The 18,887-nt window shown below is 38.0% G+C and overlaps 1 protein-coding gene across 1 annotated transcript in view; it reads right to left on the bottom strand.

Moving 5' to 3' along the window:
- Positions 1-18,887, bottom strand: part of LOC306850988 (schwannomin-interacting protein 1-like) — a 250,253-nt gene that overhangs the window by 91,236 nt on the left and 140,130 nt on the right. The gene's annotated exons all lie outside the window — the stretch shown is intronic.

The raw sequence follows: 18,887 nt of genomic DNA, 5'->3' as shown, positions 1-18,887 counted from the left end.
TTTTCTTTAGAATCTTTGATTACAATTTCTATTAATTATGTCACTTCTGAAGCAACTTTCCTTTCCAAATGGCATGATCAATCCCTCTTATTTTACAGCCTCTTTCATATAGAGACACATTTCACTAATGAAAATAGTTCCAAACAAATCTGAAAAATACACACATTCATGGTGATTCATTCTTGAATAACTGTGTTTTTGGTTGAGTGAATAATTAAACCACTGTCATAAATACAACTACTTGTTTAGTTCCTGAATGAATCTGAACTTTTGAACAAAGGGGGGGTGTTGAAGTGGACCCTGGGTCATGCTCCTTCTTAAGGTTTATTTATTTGTTGGTTTGCTTAAATGTTTATTTTTGTAAAATGGTCTTTTGTGCTGTCCACCACACATGCAAATTTGGTTGATTGTGCAACTGCAATAAAGTAAAAGGCTAGGATATAATGTATTTTATATTATTTAGACACTAATGCTATAGTTTGATAGAATGTTCTAATTCAATACGGGACTTCAATATGGGAAGTCAATTTAACATTCTTATATTGATATTATTTCTTACTCCTTAACAGTTCATCAGGCTCTTAATGATTTAATCTGTGCCATCATAGGACTATCTGAAGGTTTTTCCATCACTCATCATTAGAACCCATTGGCTCTCGGTTCTGACTTGTACTTGCTCTTATGAAAAAGTGCCATAGTTCTTAACCGTAGCATTTGTTATAATAAGGCTAGCCTATTAATAATTACCAGGCCAATAATGACTTTTTTTATTAATCTATATTGCATTTGTTATGAGAAACAACAGCCTTTAGAAACAATGGCTACAACATGCCACAGTTTTAATATAAATCTTTAGGGATAACAGATTATCTATTATAAATTCTACAAGTTAGACAAAATTTACCACACTAAATAAGCCTACAATAAAACGTGATAAATTATAGTAAAGGTGGTCATGAGAAGTTTAAAAAATATGTTAGTGCTGGTGCAAGATTCTTTTCTCCTGTTTTCATCAGTCTTTTTAGTTTGTGCCTTTTTTTATATTTTATTTATTTAGTCATTTAGCAGACGCTTTTATCCAAAGCGACTTACAAATGAGGAAATAAGAAGCAATCAAAACCAACAAAAGAGCAACAACGTGCAAGTGCTATTACAAGTCTTGGTTAGCCTAACACAGTACAGATTATTATTATTATTATTATTATTATTATTGTTATTTTTTGATAAAAAGACATAGATAAAATACAATTAGAATAGAGAGTGCTAGAGTTAGAGGGTCAAGTAAAGATGGAACAGATGAGTTTTTAGCCGTTTCTTGAAGATGGGTAAGGATTCGGCTGCTCGGATCGAGTTGGGCAGGTCATTCCACCAGATGGGAACAGTTCATGAAAAAGTCCTTGAAATTTATATAACATTTTATATAATGTTCAACTTTCTCCATAGCATTTTAAAGTGGCAGCTTCTCAATAGAATTCAAATAGGTCACATATTTTACCATCAGCTTCATGATAGGAATGGCTCGCGCAAATCTTCCCACACTTCGAGCGCGCTGGTGAACGTGTATAGTGTGATACGCGGACCGCTCGTGCACAATTACAAGAACTGCGCTTCAGTCATGTTGTGCTGATAAGCACTCCGTTCGGTTCATACATGAGGTTAGTGCTTATAAAAGGTTCAACTAATCAATAAATAGCCTGATTCTAGGTCTCCATTAACCGTGGTATAAATATTGGGGGGGGTTACCTCTCCCCCCACAAACTACGCCCCTGGAGTGAACGATTCAACAACTCACTCATTAAAGGGGTCAACGGATGCCCATTTTCCACAAGTTGATATGAATCTTCAGGGTCTTAATGAAAAGTCTATACCATTGAGAAATTTTAACCAAAGTATTTTAGTGTAAAACAACACCCTTTTTACCCTGTCAAAACAGCTCGGTTCACAGCGACTCGTTTCGGCGCATGTCCCTTTAAATGCTAATGAGCTCTGATTATCATACACTCAGATGATTATCTGATTATTATATACACACTCAGAGTAATTCATATTGGCTTCTGAACTAGTCACTTATTTACCTTAATCATTTGAAGTTAAGTAATTTGTTTATTCATAATCCGCTGCTATGATGTTTTGTACTGTTTTAGACCCATCTCTTTAAAGGGGTCATCGGATGCAAAATTCACTTTTACATGGTGTTTGAACAAATGTGTACACAACCACCCTATAATGATAAGAATTCACCCAGTGCTTATTTTAACCTGTTAGCTAGCACCCCCCCCATTTCTCACAGCTGAAAATGACCTACCTAAATTTAAATAATTAGGTATTTAAAATAATAAGCGCTTTCTCAGATCAAGTTGTTCTCAGATTCTGGCCTCATGTGCATCACACAGACCCAGGAAGTTCCCACAACTATTGACTGACACTGCCGTTTAATCACGAACCCGCGCTGAGTGAACTGTAGACAGTCCACCATTGTTTCGACGCTGGAGCAGGAGTAGACACGATTGTCTCCGAAGCGATTGAGGTGCTCTGTTTTTGGATGTAATAATGAACATAGCATTCGTCATTTACTCCTGACATCTGATCTACCTAAATGTGACTGTTCACGCAAATCATTTGTGATCCTGCCTCACCTACAGAACAGCTCGTCACCCACGAAGAGAGGGGTGGGGTCAGCAGAGCTCATTAGCATTTAAAGGGACATGCACCAAAATGGCTCACTGTGAACAGAGCTGTTTTTGACAGGGTAAAAAGGGTGTTGTTTTACACTACCATTGAGAAATTTGAACCAAAGTATGTTATACACTTTTCATTAAGACCCTAAAGAATCATACCAACTTGTGGAAATTGGGCATCTGATGTCCCCTTTAATGCAAACTAGCACAAATAGCAGGTGTAAGGATCTTTGCACCCCTGGATCCTGCTTTTACCCAGGGCTCTTTGAAGGTAAAGGTCAAGTTTACTCTTGTGGACTCACAGCAGGTGAGTCATGCACATTCACACCTCGACTGACATTTCAATCCTCTGTCGTCTGATAATGTGGAGATCTGTCAAACTGTCTGATGCCCTGCACTGAGAGAGGTGAGGATGTCTCCCATCCATTAGCACCAGGAACATCTCCTCCAAATCTGCTTCAAAGCATCCAGGGTTCACTGTCCCAGCACTAGTCAACACGGATATTGTGTTTAGTAAAAGTCAGTGTGATTGTTTGTTAAAGTCAATCAGAGTTTAATCAAGTTACTGTAGGAATTTATCTAAGGTTATTTTAAAACACTGTGCTCTGCCACCATAGATTTTGGGTCCTTCATGAACAATTCAGACAAACATGCTAGCCTTCAGATCACTCATTATGCATTTAGCAGACACTTTGACTTACAGTGCATTCAGGCTATACATGTTTTTTATAAGTATGTGTGTTCTCTGGGAATTGAAACCACAACTTTTTGTGCTGCTAACACAGTGCTCTACCACTGAGCCACAGGAACACCTATATAAAACGTATTCGTTATATAAGAATAAAACTACTCATTATATAAAACTAATTACCCTCAGCATATTTGCCATTTCCAATTTCCTTTATTCTGTCATTATTTTACTCACCCTTACATCCTTCAAGACCTGTATGTGGTAACATTTTAAAATACTGTTCCATCGTTAATGAATAACTACACAAGAACAAATGACTAATGTACTATTAACATTCTAGTAACTACTATTTACTAACAAGAAACTCTGATTAACAATAGTGCTCAGTTCACTGTTAGATAATCAATAACTACTATTTTTCATATATCTTGGAGAATACTTAGAACTACTGTAAACAGGTTCATAATTAATGTGAATTATGCATGATGTATAATTACATTATTCATAATTATACAGTAGTTCTTAGTAGTTCTTAGGGAGGTATGACAAATAGTAGTTACTGATTAGCTAATAGTGAACTATCACATTCGACTAAGCACTATTACTAACTAAATCAGAGTTTAATCAGCGTTATCAGAGAATCAGAGTTCAATCTAAATTAATCAGAGTTTCTTGTTAGTTACTAGAGTGCTAATATTGTGTTACTCATGTGCTCTTGTGTAGTTATTCATTAATGATGGAGCAGTATTCTAAAGTATGTTTTTCTTGCAGGGCAAGAAATATTCTTGTACACACATAAGTACAGCAATAAGATGAACACAATCGATCGCAGCTTGGGGTGCTGCAGTATCAGTATTGATGATGACCATGACACTTTAAAATGAAATATTGATATCATACAGGCTGCATAACCACACACTTATCAATGAGCAGGATAATCAGAGAGCTGGATCTATAGAGCATGTTATGTGAACTGGAAGTGACAGTCATGCCCATGTTCTCACTGCAGCTGTGAACATCTGTATATGCTCAGTGTTTCTGTAGATCCTCATAAGTCTGCAAAGAATGTTTGCTTCTGTTTCCTGCTTTTGGGTCTGTGACTTTAGTTAGGAGGGATTAGTGCAATTTATGAAATCTGAACTCTGATTAATCTAAAGGCTTCACATCACAACAGCCTAATTTCCCTTGATCTTTTAATCCAGTTTCCATCGATCTTTGAATAACAAAGACTTGAATGTAATTTGAAAACACTTTCAGATCTCAAAATTGCCACCAGTCCAAAAACAACATTTTCTGAAGCTAAACTACAAAACCTGTTTATTCTGTAACTTTACAGCACAGTTCTGTCATTATTAGTGTATGTCTTCAGAGACTTCTTTTATTTTGGGGACAGCATAATCAGCTGTTTCTGTACACATTGATAATTGACTTGAGATTGAATGAATGACAATGTGTGAAATATACAAAAATCCTTTAAAATGTTTATCAATAATTATTCTGTGGATTTTATGGTCAGGTGTCCTGCTATTCCCTGGAAACAACCATGCTCACATCAAAATCCAATAAAATACTTGCCTTAACTTGTCCATTAAATATCTGTAGTTTGAGATTCACCTATAGACTGACATACACGTACTGTATAATTAAACTGACTCCTGGAAGAAAAAAGAAAAAAACTTCAAAAATATCGGTAACTTTATTTTGATGGTCTCTTTTGAACATTCTGTTGACACTAAGTAATGTTGCAGCCACATGTCAACAAACTCTCATTAGAGTATTAGTAGACTGTCTGCTTCATATCTGCTAACTCTTTAAATTGTGATGGTCTCTCAGACATTCTACTGACTATAAGTAACTTTGCAAGTACGACAACTTTTTCTAACCCTACCCCTACCAGTCTACTAATACACTACTAACACTCTAATGAGAGTTCGTAGAAATGTAGATGCAGAGTTACTTATAGTCAACAGGGACCATCAAAATAAAGTGAAACCAAAATATCTTAATTTGTGTTCTGAAGATGAACGAAGGTCTTATGGATTTGGAACATATGAGGGTGAGCAATTAATCATAGAATTTTCATTTTGGGGTGAACTAACCCTTTAAAACAAGTAAAACCCACTTTTGTTCTGATTCCTTTTTTTTGCCTATAGCAGCTGTGGATAGCAGTGATTGACAGATTCGTCGACTCTTATGCATGAAAGAGTTAAAGGTGCAGTGACGCACATCTGCTGATACGGTCTGAGTTCAACAGAAGCTAGACTGGGTTGAGTTGACACTGGCCTCAGGACGGTCCTGAGAGGAGCTCTCTGCTCACACACTTATCAAACACCGGCAGCTAAAATCAACACTATACCACTGAGAGCAAAATTCAGACTACTGACACTGATAAATCATTTCTGAAAGCACTTGAGGAATTCTCATCTGAGCAGGAGTGTGAAATGGAAGAAAGAAAGCCATCGTGTGGTGTATGTGCCGGGAGAGAGGAAGGGAAGGAGACTCGAGTTCTTCCAAATTTCACAGTGCGACAGGTGCTTTTTAAGAAAATTGTAAAATGTTGATCGTGGACGTCTGAGCCCTGTTTTAAATTCATTCTTGCTTTCATCTGTCATTTCAAGTTATCACCTTTTCAATTACTGGCCATTTGAGAGAAGACAGAAATACAATACATGAAGGAAAGCCCTGCTGTCCAATAAACAAGTCTCAGTGTCAACACATATGAACACCTTGATATGATTTCAGCTTTCACTGATGTAAATCTACCAATAATGTACTAAAATATTTATGTTTACAGTTATTAAAGGAATAGTTCACATAAAAACTAAATTGCTGAAAATGTGCTAATCCTCAGGCCATCCAAAATGTAGATGAGTTTGTTTCATCAGATTTGGAGAAATGTGTCATTACATCACTGATGGACTGGAGAGGTTTGGATTACTTGTGGATTATTGTGATGTTTTTATCAGCTGTTTGGACTCTCATTCTGACGGCACCCATCCACTGCAGAGCATCCATTGCTGAGACACTGATGCAGAGACACATTTCTACAAACCTGATGAAGAAACACACTCATCCTGATCTTAGAAGTTCCATCAGATTTTTGACAAATTATGATTTTGGGGTAAATTATTCCTTTAAAATGTAATATTAAAGTCCCCCTGTAGTGAAAATCAAGTTTTTTGAAGTTGTTTATTAGTCTGTGGCATTTGTAACATGCTTTTAGACAAACCATGTGCCAATCCATTAAACAACACCATCGCTGAGTATTTTCTCCCCAAAACTGTAGTTTCCCAAGTAGTTTAAGCTATTTTAAGGCATGAGAAAATTATTTTCATAAGAAAAACATTTAAATATGTCATGTTGATGATCAAAGATAATATCAAGGGGTAAAATATTTGACTACAAGGGGACTTTACATACTTTATGTATGGCGGTATTTGTAGCAATGGAAAACGTTCCATCAAAAACACAAGACTAAGTTTAGATGTAATTAGACGAGATGAACTAGAGTTTAGGTAAAACTAAAATATGATGATGTCACAACACTTTTACAATGTCATTAGGTGAAGGGATCCACCCAACACTCTCCAGTGGTTATTTTCTATGAACATGGTATTTGCACAGGTGTTCAGTGGAACTTACGACCATAATTAGCTAACAATGGTTTTGGGAAACGCACCCCTCAACTCCTGCGCTGTGTTAACAAGCGTCTTTGTGGCTCAGTTCTTCACCAGCATGAGAAGGTCTGAGCGTATTTTCAGCGTCGTCTGATGTGTGTGTGTGGGAGGTTTCTCTTTAGGACAGTCGGTGTCACACTGTGATGTCAAACATTTCTTCACTTCAGAAGTGTGTCTGTCTTTCTCATTGTGGGTGGCATGTAATGCTGTGAGAGTAAATGTAATGTCTGTCGGGTAAATGCGGCTGAGGCAAACTACTGCAGGTTCAGAAGTTCAACGTCACAAACAACCCTTTCATCTCCACCACAAACCTGCCGGCAGCGACAGCACGGCATCAAAACACACACGAAGCTCTCTACCGGTTAAAGCAAAGCTACAAATAAGATCCCGATCCTGCAGCTGAACTACACACATACACAGTCATAACAGTCCTACAGTACATCATCCTGGACTCTGCTGGGAAACCTGCTTTTGTTGTCCTTTGTTCATGGACTTAGTCAGAGAACAAGTGAGAGAACCATCCAACCTATCTCTGACAGAACATTACATCCTCTGACGGTAGTAGAATGCATTACCATTTACACTGGGGTTGGGGTTTGGCCAACTATTAATCTGCAAAAAAGGCAAAGGAGACATGCAAAAAATCTATGCGCCTATAAAATATATATATATACAAATCTATACATAATGTGAACAGTTGCCCCAAAATGAACCTTTCCACAGTCAAAAATCTGAACATCACTGGTGTCTCTAAGGCATGATATCGAATGCATAAAGCTCTAATGTGAACATCAATGAAGTTAAAAAGAGGCTCAGCCAGCGATCCAATACCACATTATCCATCTGCTCGGAACATTAGTTAAGGAGGTGTGAGCTTTAGCTGAAACATTACAAAAGTGTTGTGAGGAACTGCTGAGTCAAGTCAATTTGTCAAATTAAAATGTTCAAAATGATCAAAATCATCATATTAATTAATTTATTTATTTGTTTGTTTGTAGTATCTTCTTATTTCTGCTGTGTAATCAGGGGTGTATTGCAGAAAGCAGGTTATGTGATATACCCGGGTAAGTTTGAGGATAAGCGAGCGGATAAACTCAGCTTTCGGTTCCAAAATCGGAGGTTATTTTTAGGGTATGTAAGTAACCATAGTAACTTGCTCTCTGAAGATAACCTGCTCCGGAGCAGGTTATGTTCCAGGGTTAGTTCACTTCAGTGCTATCAGTGCACGCGTGACATACTGACCAGCCTTCAGTGGAGTGAGAGAGATAGAGATATATATATATATATATATATATATATATATAGCGCCAATATAAGTAATAAATAAGGTCATATATTATTCTAATATGGTTATTTTATTGGCATATATAACAGTTATCTGTATAAATTATAAAACACTATGACAAGATAATGTTTAATTTATTATATACTGTATACTTATTACATTTTATATTATCATCTCACACATGGATTGGCATTTTCTATAATGTATTTCTATAATAAAAATACATGACAATATATAATGAGCATCAAACTAAAAATATAAGTAATATTCTCAAGGATTAAAGATTAAACAAGGAAAAAAATGATTACACAACCATCAATTAGGTGGCGATATGCACTAAGCTTGTAAACGACCATTGAACAGAAGAAGAAGAAAGAAACAGCATGGTGCGCTGTTTCTTAGCGTCCGTTTCCATAGTGACTCGTCGATTCGTCGCTCTGTTGAGAATGTCTTGAGTCTTAACCAGTAACATACTCTGTGTTGAATGGATTTACTCCCGGACACGTTTTTGGAAACACATACATAGAGTAAGCAAGGTTTGGGGTTAATCAACCCAAAGTTCAGGGTTTAGCTGAAGGTAAGTTAACCATGCTTTCTGGAATACACCCCAGATTTAGTCTTTAAAGCTAACACTCAAACCCAATGCTCACTTTGTTAAAGGGGTCATATGATGCTATTTCAAAGATCATTATTTTGTGTATTTGGTGTAAAAGAATATGCTGACATGCTTTAATGTTCAAAAAACACATTTTTCAAACACTGTACATTATTGCAGTTCCTCTATGCCCCGCCTCTCTCAAATGCGTTGTTTTCTACAAAGCCCCTCCTTCTGACAAGCACAGTCTGCTCTGATTGGCCAGCTGAAACAGTGCATTGTGATTGGCTGAACACCACAAGCACGCATGCCAGAAATGTAACGCCCCTTTCCATAATCGTGAGCTTCAGCTTTCAAAGTAAATATAAAAGACAGTTAATAATGTTCTTAGTTTTACCATCAGTTCAGGCCTGAGAGGAGAACAGAGTTTCATGACAGACACAGTGATGGTGCTCGTATTTAAACATAAGCCACGGTTAAGACAGCTGACTCCACTGTGATGTGACTCTCTCTCTCTCTCTCTCTCTCACACACACACACACACACACAACATGCAAAACTCTGCATTTGAACAGTCAATAGCAAATACTTAAACTAATAGCAAAACATACTTACAGTCACTGATTCAGAAGCGCCAGATTGTCATAGCACAGTCAGAATTACCTCCTTTCCTAGGTTCACAAAACTGTCGTTCATAAAATTCGTTGTGATAACATCTGGGTTGTGCTGTTCTGTTTTAAGTAATCTTAATGATTCCTAAATGCATCTACTTTCGGAAGGCCAAATAAAGTGCTTTTGCTTTCGCATAGAAACACACAGTGTCTCCCTGACATGGCTGCATCAACACTACTGCGGTTACTGAAACCACACCTTCTTTCTTTGAGTGAACATTTGGATGGCATTGCGCAAATATTTCCACACCGTGATGTAGACATATGGGGGGTGTGTTTGAATGAGACATTTTAGGGGGGCGTGGACAAGTCTTAACTTTTATAAAGAATATCTCTTTGGTTTTGAGACTTTAGTCTTTGCAATTTGAGGGATCTTATATATGCACAAACAGCTTGTAACACTCCAAAGAGAAAGGAAAACTTGAAATTGCATCATATGACCCCTTTAAGGCTCTTTTCAGCAATAAGGATATTATTTTCTTAAAATCAGAATTAATTTCATCCTGGAAAATAAATAAATACATACATAAATAGTTAGTTAGGTGACCTTAGGCTTGAAGTCTATTATGGACATCGTTATGATTTTAAGTGCTTTAATGTACAATGACATCTCTGAATTCAATAATGAAATGCCTTAACTGAAAATTGAGTGTTTAATCTTATTTTTATACATTACTGACACTATCCTCCAATTTGATACTGTTAAGTGCTTTGACACAATCTGTATTGTTAAAAGCGCTCTATAAATAAAGGTGACTAGATATGATGAAAACTATTAAGCAAGTTTTACCTGAAAAGGAACAGGAATTGGAGTAGGAATATTAGACAGACACTGTCAGGTGTGGGTAAAGGGATGAGAGCGAGGACTCACTCGCAGGAGGAAATAGGGCAATATTATTAAAAAGAAAATAAAATCAACAAACAAAAACTACCCCGTAGAGGAAAACAGACTGACAAGGCAGGGCAGAGCTTTACACAGGGAAACATCGACGACGAACCGGCACAGGACTGCAAACACAAGGAGATTATAAAGGGTTGCAAATGAGGAGGGTAACGAGTAAACACAGGTGGGGCAAATTAACCAATAATCAGGAAACAAGGTGGGTGGGGTCAAGACAATTGACATGAGAGCACATCGAACCGAACAAGACAAGCCGTGTGCTCACACAAAACAAAAACACAAGCACATGGCCAGCAAAACAAAAATCACTAGCCATGTGCAAAACAGGACACGCTAATGAGGAGACTCATAAGCTGCATGTTCACAAAACATGACAAACATGAAAGCACGCATCAGGTGAAAAAACACAAGCTGCATGCCACACAGAACAAGACAAAACAAGAGAAAAAAGCACACGGCCGAAACCAAACCGCGTGCCGAACAAAACAGACACACACACAGAGGACAGAGGAGCGCACGGCCCAAGCAAACTCAAAATTGCACGCTCCCATAGCGAGAACAAACCTGGAGCGTGAGTGTTCGAACCCCGACACAAAACCAGAACTGAGTCTGAACAAGACAGGAGTGCCGGGATCCGAACACCACGCCCCAACATGAAACAGAGCACGCAGACGAGAGAGCGTGCGGCTTCGAGTGTGAGAACTGACAGAACCCTGACAGACACATCTGAAGCTGTCAGTGGGTATTCAGTTACTGGACATACACTGACAAATAGGGTCATGTGAGTCTTCAGATTGTGTGTAATTGATACTGTTATTTGCAGCATGTTGCAGGGTCTGTCTCTGATTATTTTTTCCAATAAAGCTCTGAATCTGTGGATACTGGAAACTGGACCAAGAGGTGTAACTTGAGAATGAAAAGAAAGCTTTTCTCAGCGGTGGCTGTTGAATGTTGTGCAGCAGAGAACAGACACATAGTCTCGACAGTGCAGAGGATCTCTCCTGATTTTTGTACATTTAAGTTCACATATTTCTTAACAATATTTGATATTAGAACATATTAGATATTCAGTGGCAGTGAATTGGTGAAATCTTTTATAAAGAGAGAAGTCTCTTATATAAAGACAAAAAATAAATATATATATATATATATATATATATATAAACATGAAATACAAATCATGAAAATCTAAAATCTAACTATATCCATCTTACACACATACAAACCTCTCTGTGTTCTGGCCATAAGTGAAGTCAGCCTGATCCATAAACAGAAGGACTGTGCTGCCACATTCCTGCTGTGAATATCGATGATTTTCTACACAGGCCAGGGCTCTTGGATGGAGGGATAAATGAAAATCGATACAGGCGAAGAAAGCAGAAACAATGTTACTCTTCCAGTATATTGATCTACAGTTCCTTTGGCTTATGTCCTTGATTCAACAGCGACTTGTCTTCAGGCCACCCACCACCAGCAGCAAAGACAGACTGTGTGGTTTTATTTAGTGATGTCATAATCGCTTGTTCTGTCCAAAGGTCAATGTCATAGATGTAGGAGAGACATTGTAACATGGGATCAGTTTCAGCAGTGCCAGTTTAACCACTTAAAATATTAGCTACAAGAATAAAATTTCTGTTGTACATCAGCATCATTCCCCAGTATAAAAATAAAAAAATCTAAAGATTATAAAAACTAAAATGAAAAAATGTAAAGGATATTTAATATATATGATATATATTATGAATAATTTACATGACATAATACCAATTTTGAACAAAAAAAGAAAAGAAAAGCATTTTATATTTTATATGTGGATTCAAATTTGATTTGCTATAATGTTAGTAGATGTAATAAAATATGTATCACCTGAATTAAGAGATTCTCTTAATTTGATACATATTTAGTTAAGTCATTAAACTGAAAGATGGTGCACACTGATAGGTTCTTTACATTCTATCTGTTAGCAATCACATAATTTACTACATTGCACAAGATTGATTGATCAACATTTAAATTGTGTTCGCTGTCAGCTATTTCTGCAGTGTGCAATCAGAGTTCCCCTAAACCCTCCACCTCCCCCAGCTCCACGTGTCTAGATGACCTACAGGATTTATGTCTATTCATGCAGCAACTTCGCATCACACGCACGGTTTATTTTTTATGTTCAATGATTTGCACAATTGGTTTGCTGTTTCAGGATAATATTTAGAAGAACAGATGCATGCCAGTTAGAAATGATGACTTAATTTGTAAATACTCTAGCGGCAGCAGTAAAAAACGGATGGGAAAAGTAAAGGTACATTGGATTACCTGGATTATCAGTATTTGTCTTCATCAGTTTTTCAAATGCATTCACTTAACAGGATGTGAATGTGACACAGTACATGCTTTTTGCTGTCTTTTGTTATGAGAAGTGAGTAACGTGAGCACATAACAGCTCTTTTTTTGGTTCATCAGCAACCTCATAATCTTATCTACTTTCAAGACATGTATGTGGCCTCTCAAATAAGCCAAACAAGTTTATCACAATATCAACAGCACTTAAGATAACCGTAACCTTTTAAGATATTCACCTTTTTTTTACCACAAGGCTGATGAATTCACTGCTTTTTTTCACAGACAAGATAACAAACATCAGCAGTCAGTTCCCAACATCGCACACTTCCACCTCTCCCCAGCCGCTCTCTACTCTCTTTTTCTCCACTCAGAGAGGCTGGAGTCTATAATCTACTCTTAATTCATCTTTGGCCCGATTTACCTTCCATCTTCTCCAAGCCATTACTCCTTAGAGAACACACACACATCAACAAATCTCTCCTTAGTGGCAATTTCCTCACCACAGGCAGGCTTAAGTAACTCCTCTTCTTAAGAAACCTACACTCATAGGCAATCACAGACCAAACTTTCTCCTCCCATTCACAGTGAAAACACTTGAACGGGTTGTTGTCATTCAGGTCTTCTCTTTCCCCCTACAATACTAAACAACCTGCTAGAAAACAATCCCTCAAGCTTCAGATACTCAACTGACATTTCCTTGCTGTTTGGTACTGAAGCCCTGCAACTGCAAGTGCGGCACTCCTCATTCTGCTGGACCTGTCTGAAGCTTTCAGCATTGTAAATCATCTGATCCTCCTGTCTACCCTTTGGACAATGGGTATCATTACCCTGGTTTGAGTACTAACTTACAGGTATATGTTTTATGGCTTCTTGGAGGAAAACCATGTCACATCAATTATCCACAGGGCATACCACAGGGTTCGGTGTTCAGCCCCCTCCTCTTCTCAATATATTCAATATCCCTTGGGCCTTTCACTGCCACTGCAATGTCAACAACATGCAGCTCAGTTTCTTTCTTTCTTTCTTTCTTTCTTTCTTTCTTTCTTTCTTTCTTTCTTTCTTTCTTTCTTTTTATTTAGTTGTATAGCACCAATAAAACAGCTGAACCTGAACCAATAATGGGGTAATATGACTCATGTTTCTCCACCTATCTTTTAGACAAACTAATAGTGAGTCCAATGAATTAGTGTTAGAATGCTTTGATGGCAGGTACAGTTGTGTGTCATCGGTATGGCAATAGAAAGATACAATATACTTCCTAAAGATGTTACTGTCAGCCTTGTGTCGTGTGTGTCTTGTGTTCCCGCCTCTTGTTTCCATATTTGGTTTCGTTTCCTGTCCCCGTTTAGTGTCATTATTAGTTTATTCTTGTCCAGCTGTGTGTGTTAATTCCTGTGTATTTAGTTCCTGTCTATTCAGTTTGATTTCGTCTGGTCTACTCGTTACTCCCCGATGTTCCTGTCTGTGACTACCTTGCCTTGCCTGGCCCTGCCTTGTTTGGAGTCATTAAAGACTTGTTATTTGAGTTTACATCCTCGTCTCGTGTTCCTCATTCATCCTTGCTGTGTGCACCGTGACAGTAAAACACTGGGAGCAGATATAGAATAGGAGCAAGGATAGAGCCTTGTGGAACCCCCCAAGGAAGACGTATTACCACAGAGGTGGAATTTCCATTGCAAACCAAGAAATCAGTTAGATAGGACTGAAACCATATCAGAACCACACCTTTTAAACCCACCAGGTGTTGAAAGTGGAAAATCGGGATGTTCTGATCATATCGAATGCTGCACTCAAGTCAAGCAACACTAAAATGACATCCTTTACCTAGCCTCAAAAAGACATCATTTAGTACTTTCAGTTACTACAGACACCGGGGGACCACCATTGGACAACACAATGGCTTTAAAGAGTCTTGCCCCAATCCTAAATATGTGTTACAGCTATATGCATTACTCTAAAATTGAGTAGAAAAGATCAGGATTAAAGTGCAGTAAAATAATACCCATAATACTGAATATTCTATGCACCGTTGAGCACTCATTGAGTTCAGGAATAGAGCTCTTGTAAAAGGGGAATTAGATCAGCAGTCCGATGGAACTGAAGCACTGAAGGAAGTTAATGCATCATTACCCAAAATTTACACAGAGGTCCTGTTCTTTCAGCCCAGCCCAGGACATGACAGCCACATTAGTGGAGAGAGAGAGAGAAAATTAAGAACAAGAGAAAGGCTCCTGCTCTTCTCTACAGATGTAGCAGAGAGTGCCGGCTGTTTTTGAGGCTATGTGCAGAATCCATTTACTGGACAGGGAAAATATCAAGTCCATTAAAACTGAAGAGAACAGTACATATATGTCTGTTTCAAACACTCTGTCATTTACATTAGCAGGGTGCAGAACTAACAGATAAAGAAACTGGGTGGCTGTAAATAATTGCCGGGGGGTTTACATTAGAATAAAAGCCAGAGAGAACAAACAGTCCAGACTTCAGTCAGGGGTTGAGAACCTGACATTCATTAAAGAAGCCCAAGCACAAATACGACCTAGAGGAAAATATCAACCTCTACAGTTTTATATCAAATGAGCTGGTGGATGTTTCAGTATTGACTTGGCTAGATCAGGGCTGCGAAGGAGATCTTTAATGACTGCCTCCTGTTTTATCACAGAGCATGCTTTAGAAACATCATGAAGAGCATACATTTTCTCAGATATACCTAGTATACAGATTTGATTTTGTCATGATGAATGGATGGGATGGTGAAAAGTGTAGAAGAGTAGTATTAAGTAAAGTATTACGATTTATTTTTAATTTAATTTTATTTTAGAATGAAATGAACTGATGTTTGTTTACAATAACAGTAGGAACATAAAGGGGCAATTTAGATTTTATGTTGAGCTTAACTGTTATAATTGATCATATATTGATTTGAGATTGTGTTTACTGGTTGAGAAATGAGAAATTATGACTCAAAATCTTTCAAACAAACACAAGGTCTGAGCTCAATAACCAGCATCAAATGTGAGGCATAGCCCCAGAAAACCTGCTCACTGAAAACCTTCTGCACAAATCAATAAAAACAATAATGAAGGCTGTGAGCACCTTTTATGGCATTTCCTACTCCTCTGCTCCGTGTTTAACTCATGATGTTGAGTGTTAATATGTCTTTACATTGACTATTGACATTTTGCTCATTTTCTGTGTCTGTTGCATGTTTCTGGATTCCTCCTCTCATGTAAACTCCGGATCGTTGAGTTTGGCTCTTTGGTTTAAATTATGTGTCTCTAAAGTACAGAGTGATATGATGGAATCAGATATGAAGTGTATTGTGTAGTATAAAAATAGGATATGAAAAGCAAAAGCCTGTCTTTAAGAGCTGATGTTTTAGAATGTAATGGGGTTCTCACATTATGAATGTGTTACATTACGCTGAATGACAATCAGGGAGGGAGAATAAAGAACAATTACATTACTCCAAGAGCTGTCATCAGTCTGTTTTTGCAGTGCAGCGAAACATCCAGTGCTTTCTCAATAAGCTGTATTCACTCTCGATCACAACTGAAGTCTCGGTGTGTCAGTCACAAAAACTGAACTGCGTTTTATTTATTTATTTATTGCCAAACACCTTAGTTGTTTGGAATTTGCTTTGGTGAGCTCATCAAAAATAATAACAAACATTAAAATACAAACATAAATACATACACCTACACAGCTATATATGTCCTATCAATTATAAGGAGTGGAATACAGATGCACAGAAACCAGAGGAATTAAAAGCATGAACAATCCTACAATAAGTGCTGTTCATAAAACGTGTAGACTTAGATTTAATTGCTCTAAGCTAAGGTGTCTGCCCGAAGGAAGAGGCATAAAGAGGTGTCTGGCTGGATGTAAGGGATCTTTCAGGATTGTTAAGCCTTTTTTCTGCAAACGTGAGACATAGATCTCATCAATAGTGGGAAGATCACAGCCAATAATTTTCGAAGCAACTCGAGTTATGTTATTAATCTGACTTCTCTGCTGAGCTGTGGTGCTACCAAACCACACTACAAGTGAAAAAGTCAGCATGCTTTCAATGACGGCTCTATAAAAATTGAACATACCAACTTTAGATACGCCAAACTATTTAAGAGAAAAAAAGCCATTGATGAGATTTTTTGATAATGCCTCTTAGGTTGTCGTCCCACTTTAACATTGCAGAGATGGTAGTCCCGAGAAACTTAAATACTCTGCATACTCTTAATGACCAGTTGAATATATCGGTGAATACTGGGGCAAGGATGAACGCACAGCACTTCAATGTTGCAGATGATATGGAATCAGGGTCTTCTGCCTTTCTGCTGTTCTGCTTCTGCAGCAGATTCCTGACTTCATATTCCTCTATTTTAACTCATAGTACAGGGCCAGGAGGGCAGCGTCGGCTAACCAGCCTGTGCCTCCAATGTGTTTTCAAAGCGACTGTAGAACGCATTAACTTCATCAGGCAATGTAATATCATGAGAGATGACTTGAGATTTATTCTTATAGCTTGTGATCTGCTCTAAACATTTCCATACACCATAGGTGTCATTGATCTTCAACTTATTTTCTAATACGTTTAGATTTACATCAATAAACAGGAATGAGAAAAATCTAATTATGATCTGATTGCCCCAATGGAGCACAAGACACAGAGTGAAAAGCATTAGGAAACACACAATAACATTGGTCCAAGATCTTATCCGACCTAGTCATCACTTTGATCTGCTGTTTGAATCTGGGCATGATCTTCCTCATATCAACATGATTGAAGTCCCCAAGAAACAATATTGTTGAATCTGGACATGAGTTTTCCAACTGCATTATATGGGCAGCCAACTGTTGAGCTGCCTCATTAGCTGCTGCTTGAGGTGGAATATACACAGCAACCAAAATAACAGAAGTAAAGTCTCTAGGCAGATGAAAAGGTCTGCACTTAATGGTTAATAGTTCCATGTTGGTAGAACATACCGTTGAAATGACCTTTGTATTTGTGCACCACCGCTGATTTACATAAAAACACACGCCGCCTCCTTTACTCTTCAATGAATTTGAAGTACGATGCGCTCGAAATAAGTAGAGTCCCCGCTGATGTAATGCAGAATCCGGGACACTCTCATTCAACCAGGTCTCGGTGAAGCATAGCACAGAATAAGCAAAAGAGTCAATTCATCCTGTTTGTTAGCAAGCGAGCGGACGTTAGAGAGTAAAATACTCGGCAACGGTGTTCGATGTTTCCGTTTCCTAAATCGTACCGAAGTGCTGGCTCTTCTGCCTCTTTTCCTCCCACGTGGAGCTCTGAAACAGGGATCGCTAGCATCTGCGCTAACAACATCCACGGGCCTGATTGCAAAGTCCTCTGAGTAGAAATGTAATTTGGGCTGACATTCAATCATACTGTCCTTTATATGCAAAAGCTCTACTCTACTATATGACATCATGCCCCCAACACAGTCCAGCCAAAGACAACACACCACTACACATAACAGAGAAGAGAGCAACACCATGTCGGCATGGAACGACGCCATCTTGCAATGTAGCTATGTAGTTTGACACCGTCTGTCACTGTGAGAGGCTATTACAGTGAATCATATTACTTTACTACTATCTGAAATACTTTTCACAAGAGAAATTACAATAATTCATTAGGTTTGTGCTAACTTCTCAGGGCAAGGACCATTATGTCAGTAACTGGAGTAATTGGTAATGGGATTTAAAGGATCCAAAATAATTCTGATTCCAAACCTGTATGACTCTGACAGATGGATATGAATGCGTGCAATGTGTTTTGAGTGTGTAGAAAGAGCTGTGTCATTCTTAAATCGAGCCAGAGTACAGAGAGCTGGATTTCTGAAAACACAATGGGAATTTCTCATTGGTTAATGGATGCCAGAGAGTGCTGCTTGTGCTGCTTGTGCTTGTTAAAATCTCTCAACTTTTAATCGCATGATGGAGAGTCACTCAACCTGGCAATACACCATCCTCATTGAAAATCTGCGATCGCAACATTTTCTGGTGTACAGTGAGCTCTGACATTACT

This window comes from Barbus barbus, assembly GCF_936440315.1.
Source record: "Barbus barbus genome assembly, chromosome: 31".
Taxonomy (NCBI): domain Eukaryota; kingdom Metazoa; phylum Chordata; class Actinopteri; order Cypriniformes; family Cyprinidae; genus Barbus; species Barbus barbus.
Note: the sequence above shows the minus strand (reverse complement) of the source record. Positions and strands in the feature narration are given on the sequence as shown.